We start from the raw sequence: 8,153 nt of genomic DNA on the forward strand, positions 1-8,153 counted from the left end.
TAAAAGATTCATTAACACAAGGAAGCAAAAACCCAACCTTCATTTTCTTTTCTCCCCTAGTAGCCTAGTCTATGGTGCCCCTGCTTGCTCTTAAAGCAACCCTCTTTGCTTGAGCCAATTTCCATTTTCTCTCTGACTCGAAGCCTTGCTAACACCAATTGAATGAGCAGGGAAGCAGTGAAACATATATCTCACGAACTCCATTAAGCGAGCATAGCTAAAAACAAGTAGAGCTTTATCATATGAAGTAAATGAGTATAGCCAAAAGGTTTCCTACATCATAGAGATAAAGTCTTTGAGGAACTTGTTAATTACCTTTGGCAACCAAACCATCTCTTCTAAAACATGATCCCAATAAGTTTTTCACATCTATTGATAAAACTGTTTATAGACAAGGAGCACCGAAGCATATTGATATTGGATAGAAGGTTGTTTATCTTAAAAAAGACTTTTAGTGGATCGGTGGTGCAACAACAATAAACAACAGGAGGGAGCCAAAAGAAGTGCGGGGTTTATAAGGAAATCGAGTAGGTCAACAATAAAAAATATAGCAATTATGCCCAAGAAATTCAAGCCCATGTGAAAGCATTAGTAGTGTATACTGTAAAGGCTTCGTATTGAACTATTAATTGAGTTTCCAAGCCAATAAATTACATAACTAGTTTCAGATTTATATCCTATGGGAGATAAAAGAAACTAATAAAACACAAGTGAGGTGCTCAGGAGCAGAAACCAAGCGAAACTAACCCAACAATAAAGGCACAATCATCAACTTGGCATGAAAGAAAAATGTAAGGAAATACAGAACATAATGCACAAAACCTCAAAATATAAAATGGAGCATGAACATGACTACAAAAGACTAGGGCCACATTCATTAAATCAAGCCAATCAAAGAATAAAATAGAAGGTTTGAAAATAAAACCTACTAGCAAAGATACCCTGAGGTGTATCTGTGAGTCACAACTTATTTCTAAGAAACCAAGCAAAAAAAAAAAAAAAAAAAAAAAAATTGTAACTTCTAGAAAAATTTGGAATGAGCACCGGATTGCATTAATGATGCAATACCATGAAGTTATAGAATGTATGCAATGGCAGGACCATTTGCTAGCATTTAAAAGGCACATCACTTGCCAGTCACATTTTTTCCGTTTTGACTCTCTTCTAACAGAGAGAGTGCAATAGCACAATCTATATCTTCATTCTGGCTCTCTGCCCACATATCCTACATATTCCCCACTGAAACATTATACAAGAAGGACCATATCAAAGAAAAGATATTGTAAAACAATATATAAATTGAGGAAGTACCTACCTCTCTAACAACAATGGAAACAATAGCACCAATACATACACAGTGTGTAGCAGTTGGAGGAATAGACATGTCTTTTGAACCTTATATGCATGCATGATACATCTGCAGAGAAATGAATTAAAGCCAAAGAAGAGTATCAAGAAATCAATCAGTCTTGAATTCATAATTCTATGCATAGACTGCCAAAGAATAAAACAAAAGACACGCATCATTTAACTTCAATTGATCATCAAGGGTGAGGTAGGGAGAGGCTGGGTAGTAGTTTATGGTCACGGACTATGTCAAACCAAACACGACAAAAGGTGATTTCTTAGGAGGGTCAGTCAACATTAAAAAGCGATAAGATGCTATTATCATGACTTTTGGCCACCCTGTCACAATCAATTGGTCACTCAGTGATAAAAGGAAACAAAAGAACTTAGCTTTCCCATTAAAATGCAGACAATGTAAAAGAACACAATGTTTGAAAACAAAAAAATAGAAAGCTTGACAACAAGGTTAAGTGATAATATGAACATCGTTAAATTGTAAAAGCTACCAAAAGGCAAACCTCATACCACCATCACCAAAAGGAAAACAAAGTAATAAATCCTCTATCATGAAAATATGCATTGCCATCCCTCAAGCCAACATCATCAGCATCAGCTTCTAGCTTTATTGTATCAACAAGAACATGCAGGTGAAAGTTTGAGTTAACTATGTGCCACCATATATTCTCCATTATGACTTCATGATTCTAAAGTTTTAATGGCATCTTTTGTGTAAAAATTACCCTGGCCCCATTGATGTAGCATTAACAAAAAAAATTATATTCATAAAGTAATTGCTTAAAAGCATCCAAGTAATTCAGTTAATCTATTATTACATTTAGGAAAATAGGAAGCCAATGTATAGAGCAGGAATAAGAAAGCAAATGTTCAACTGAGTTGAGAAGTAGACAATGTACTCATTGCTTGTATAATTCGTCAATTTTTTCAACAAACTTGTTAGTCCCAATTATGTCCTCAAGATATTCAAGAAAACCTTCATCATGAGGTCCTTGAGATTTTGGCAATCATCACAAAATCTGCTCGACTTCACCCTGGCAACACCCGACAAGAAAATTCCAGAGCACATAGAAACGAGCTTCTTATTCAAACTAAAAACAGTGCATAAGAACTACCAAACCTGGTTAGTATCCATGTGGATTGATTAGTTAACTTGCTGCTTTATTAATTAACTTGCTGCTTGATCAGGTAAATGTTTGTGAAATCCTATTTCAAGCTAAATAACTTTTATAAAAATTTGATTACCAAAGCTGCTATCATGCACTGGAACCACAACTATCAGAACCACAATTCAATGGCATTGTAGTAGTGTTTTTTAAACAACACCAAAATAATTAAAAAACCACCCAGAACCACAACTCACATGCACAAAACAGACCCACAATACAGATACACAAAAAAAGACCCACAACTCAGATGCACAAAAAAAGAACCACAACTGTCTTCTGCACTAAAATGTCATTGCACTAAAACCTCACTACACTAAAACAGAACCACATAACATATGAAGTTTGTAGTGCGTGTAGTCGCAAAGGCTAGTAGAATGCACAAAACACAAGTTGAAGACCACTTCTCTTCTTTATATTTTTCTTTATAAGTTTTGCTGATTTGAAATATAAAATAGATGTTAAACACATGTAGAGCATCTGAAGGCATGAACCTTATTGTTAAAAAAACAGAGAAATGCAATAAAAATTCTAGTTAGTATCAATGGGTGGAAGCTCTTCTAATATTCTAATGGGATGAACTAACTTATGTAGTCTTTATCATTATTATTTTACCCTGAATGAGGCAGCTTCTCACTGCATGGGAGTTTTAAGTGATCTGCATAATCAATATTTAATATATACTGGTTTTGTTTTCCTTGCCTTTAACTCATTCATTGGACTTAATTATGCTTTGAGTTTGAGTCCCCACATGCATTAATGTCCTTATTAATATCTAGTCACCTATCTCTGATCTATTCGTGTTTGTGAATGTTGGGGAGGGGAGGATCAGGGAAGGCGAACAACCTTGTTACATTTACGCTAAATAATAATATAAGCCAAGCACATTTTTACGTGAACAAATAAAACAAAAGAAACTATATATATCTCAAAAACAAAAGACTACATAACATTGCTACATTAGTCCTAAAACAATTGCAAGAGTATTTTCGTACATGCATATATGATCATGTCGCGCCAGTACTACTCCAACCCTAAGTTTACCCTCCAAAACTAATTTCTTCAATAATAGGGTTAGGATTTCTTCTATAATAAGGTTAGACAAGTACCGTTAGCTCATTACAACACATTAACATTTACCATACCTTAATATTGATCAAATTCCCCGTTCTTTTAACATAAAACTATTGTAATTGTCAGTCATCAACAAGAAGTATCACACTAGAGGAAAAAATTAGAGTAAGCAAATCTCAAGCTATAGATCGACTGCATAATGCCATCTCAACAGTAATAGCATCAAGATATCAAGAAGGAACAATATACATATATACATATAACCCAAAATACCTAGAAATTAGTCTACAAAGAGAAAGCCTAATTTTTTATACCGCAACAAGCACGGATGAAGAGGGACAAATAGACGTGAATGTTGCAGGATTACCTGTGGTGACGGAAGGTACCCAAGAGTCTCGGTCGACAATCTCCACCTCCGATATGCTCAAAATCATTGAAAAAACCCAAATGCTTCAAATCCCCAATCACACGTCACCCAGTTGTATGGGGAGGAGAAGACGACCCTAGCTTCCGTTGGGAAGGCTAACGGCGTCGAGGAATAGAAGCTTGGGTGGTGATCGAATTGTAACACCCCGTATTTTAGTGTATTTTTATTGAATGATTATTTTTAATAATTCAAAAATTTATTCTCTTGTTTTAAATTTATTGGATATTTTCAGATGGTTTATTTTATGAACTTTAAATTGTGAAAATTATTTTGAGATGTTTTCTAAATATTTATTATTGTGATGCATTTAAATAGTTCTTCTTTTAAATTAATTGATTGTTGGATTTAAATATTTTATTTTCATTTTATCATTATGTTTAAATTATTTTAATTGAGATGCTGTTTTGAAATCATTATCGTTGGATCATTTTTGTGACCCAAGATGTGGGAATTGTACCTCATTTCTTTCCCTCCATTTTTCCTTTTCCCTTTTATTTTCTTTTTCTCTTTCTTTTCTCTCCTCTCTCTCTCTCTTCCCGCGCGGCCTTTCACCCCTTTCTCCCCGCCCGTTTCTCTCTTCTCCCAGCCCAGCCGCCACGCACCGCCGTGTGCCACACCGCCCCTGCCGTTGGCTTCCCACCGGCCGGCGATCACACCCTTCCAACCTCAGCCTCCCTCGCGCCGCCGGTAGCCTCCAAGAACCACTTAAAGTCGCGACGCATCTTGAGCTCCAGCGCCGCCGTCGCACCACCTCCGGCCACCAACTCTTCACCACTTCATCCTCGACCTCCTAGCAACCCAAAACACCCATCCCCAGCTCCGATCCGCCATCGGTGAAGCAAATCCATCAACATTTTCGTTTTGGGCTTTTTGGCTTAAAACCACCCTCTACGCCGCCACCCACGGTAAACCACCACCACCATTGGCTTCACCGACGTCTCTAAGCCCTACCCTATCAATATCGGGTCTTGATTTATCTCCATTAAAAAATGGGTATTTGAGACCCACAACCACAGTGCATTTTGCACTATTCTACAGTTGTGTTGCCACTTCTTGCAGCTCCGTGATCCTTCAGAAATTACTATATAGCACTGTAAGTATTTCTCCAAAGAACTATCGTGATTTAAATATATTTTTTGCACTAACTCATATTATTGTGATCTGGTTGGACATGCCGGACTGAGTCCGAGGAGTTCGGGGGTCGGATGGATTGTAGACGGAGTTGTTGTCTGTTTGGTTTGCATTGTTGGTTGTTGGTATGGTGTTGTTCATGTACATGGCATATTGCACGCATGATCATGTTTGTAAATGAAACTGGATTTTCGTGTACATACATTCATGTTCATATGTTTATTGAAAACTAGGTTTTCAGGTGTTTATTTGAAAATTGGATTTTCATGTGAAATGATTCTGAGTATGTTTGAAATGACTGGATTGACTGGTTTCAGAAAAAGGAAAGGAGACTGTAGGGATGGTGGTTGTGTCCCGCCTGTGATTCCCGCCTACGGTGCACGCGGTAGGGATGGTGGTATAGTCCCGCCTGTGATTCCCGCCTACAGTGCACGCGGTAGGGATGGCGGTGTAGTCCCGCCTGTGATCCCGCCTACAATGCTCTGATAAGTATTCATTGTGTGTGATAATTATTCATTGTGTGGAAAGGAACTGTAGGGATGGTGGTAAGCAAGGATGGTGGTAGAGTCCCGCATGTGATTCCCACCTATGGTGCACGCGGTAGGGATGGTGGTAAGCAGGGATGGTGGTTGTGTCCCGCCTGTGATTCCCGCCTACGGTGCACGCGGTAGGGATGGTGGTAAGCAGGGACGGTGGTAGAGTCCCGCCTGCGATTCCCCCGTACAGTGTCCGATAAATAGCTTGTTTGTATGAATCATTTTCTGGAAAAATGACAGACTATATTTTTGGGCCAAAATGGGATTTTGGCGTGTGTTGGAAATAATCATTTTTCTGGGAAAAATTGTATTTTATGGCTAAGTGTATTTTGTCATATGAATGCATGTTGGTTGCCTTAATATGTTTTTATCCCGAGAGTTGTTTGGTTTATACTTACCTGTGGTACCATTTTATGGTATCGCAGATTTTGATGCAGATGTGGATGACGAGCCTTAAGCTTGGCTCCATTGGCGGAGTGATCTGAGATTACTCTTGTTTATCGAGATTTGCTTTATCAATTATTTATGTATTTATCTTGTAATATATTTTGGGATGACTGTATAACTTTTCTTAAAGGTAATTTGTTTTGAATATTCGTATTTAAATTTCTGGTACTTAGTTGACTTATTTATATTATCCGCTGCGATTTTTATTGTGCACTTTTGCATGTTGCACACACTTGGCACTATCGTTGGGATGCGTGACCCGTGTTGTCATCATCCCGACGTCACGATTCTCCTTTTTTTTGTACGTGGGAGTCAGGGCGCCACAGATCGAAAATGCTAGTTAAGCCGTGTGGGGGTGGGTGGACACTGCAATGTACGTAGTGTCACGTACCTTCTTACTTCCTTCTTAGAACTCACGAAGCAGATTCACAAGAACTTCCACTCAGAGTACACAAAACAATAGAACACTAAAGGTTGATGAGATTATTCACAACGTAGTACATAGAATGAATCACAGTATTACTGAATTGAATGAGAGAGATTTTTTAGCAATCTCCAAGCTCCTTACAATTGCATTTTACTAAGATGTTCACTGCCCTCTATTACACGATTCCCCCCTTTTATAGAAAACTATAACAGAACTAACAGACAGACTTGGGAAAAACTTTCCAAATTAATCAAGAAAGTAAAACGTTGTCGTCCAAGCTTATTTCCTATAAGCTACAACAACTCAAAACAAAACGTTTCATTAAAACCCAATACCCTTGTAGCGCACCGTTTTATTAATTCCTAACGCTCCGTATTGATTAGTTGTTAATACCGTTACTTACTGAACAGCTACTCATTCAATCCCTCAACGCAGATCCCACAAAACCTTCAACCCAGATCCCACATAACATTCTCCCCTCTCAAAGGACTTGCCCACAAGGCCTTCAACCCAGATTCCACATAACATTTAAAAAACAGTACCTACCAAATGGGCATAAAGTTGCCTCAATTTCCACAGACATTCCCAAGAAGAATCCTCAGGAGTAGCCCCTACCAACTCACTAACACTTTAGTCATAGCATGGTTACCCCTCTTTTGCATTCTCCTCTCAAGTATCTCCCGTGGCTCAGGTTGTAAGAGACCACTAGAATCAGTTGGAGGCAAGGTTGGTAAAGGAATGACATGCTGCCCCACCTTCTTTTTTAAACAAGAAACATGGAAAACGGGGTGAATTTTTTAAAATGGTGGCAAATCAAGTTTAAAAGTTACTGAACCCACTTTCTGCAGAACTTGAAATGGCCCATAAAACCTTGGAGCTAGTTTCATGTTGGGACGCATAGCCACAGTCTTCTGCTTATAAGGCTAAAGTCTTAAGAAGACCCAATCACCAACCTGAAAATATCTTTTTGTTCTCCCTTTATCAGCAAAAAACTTCATCCTGTGCTGGGCATTTGCCATATTATCTCTCAACAAACTTAAAAATTCATCCATTGTTCTCAACTGCTGATCCACAACATGATTAGAGGAAATGCCAGGCACATAAGAAATGAGCTTAGGTGGACCATAACCATAAAGAGCCTCGAAAGGAATCATTTGAATGGAAGAATGTAGAGTTGTGTTATAACACCACTCAGCCATAGCCATCCATGAAGACCACACTTTTGGTTGTTGACTGCAGTAACATCTCAAGTAACCCTCCAAGCATTTATTTAATGCTTATGTTTGTCCATCAAATTGAGGATGGTATGAAGATGTAAAGTCCAGAGAAACACCTTGCAAGAGAAACAACTCTTTACAAAAAGAACTTGTGAAAACAGCATCCCTGTCAAAAACTATGGATCGAGGTAGACCACGCAACTTGAAAACCCCATAAAAAAAAAAAAAAATATGAGCTACCTTAACAGCTGTGAAAGGATGGGAGAGAGGAAATAAATGAGCAAATTTAGTCAACATGTCCACTACAGACAGTAGTACAAAAAGGCCATTAGAAAGGGGTAAACCCTTAATGAAATCCATGGATAT

At 38.2% G+C, this 8,153-nt stretch overlaps 2 long non-coding RNA genes across 2 annotated transcripts; one reads left to right on the forward strand and one right to left on the reverse strand.

Annotated features, from left to right (window-relative positions):
• Positions 1 to 221: 221 nt before the first annotated feature.
• On the reverse strand, positions 222 to 4,158 carry LOC121234071. Its single transcript, XR_005934293.1, has 3 exons — positions 3,989 to 4,158; positions 1,316 to 1,417; positions 222 to 273 (listed from the first exon to the last, which is right to left on the reverse strand). It is a non-coding gene; the product is annotated as an uncharacterized LOC121234071 (long non-coding RNA).
• On the forward strand, positions 4,025 to 6,675 carry LOC121234070. The gene is made up of 3 exons (XR_005934292.1): positions 4,025 to 4,155; positions 4,262 to 4,264; positions 6,470 to 6,675. It is a non-coding gene; the product is annotated as an uncharacterized LOC121234070 (long non-coding RNA).
• The last annotated feature ends 1,478 nt before the right edge of the window (positions 6,676 to 8,153 follow it).

Source organism: Juglans microcarpa x Juglans regia, chromosome 6D (assembly GCF_004785595.1).
Source record: "Juglans microcarpa x Juglans regia isolate MS1-56 chromosome 6D, Jm3101_v1.0, whole genome shotgun sequence".
Taxonomy (NCBI): Eukaryota; Viridiplantae; Streptophyta; class Magnoliopsida; order Fagales; family Juglandaceae; genus Juglans; species Juglans microcarpa x Juglans regia.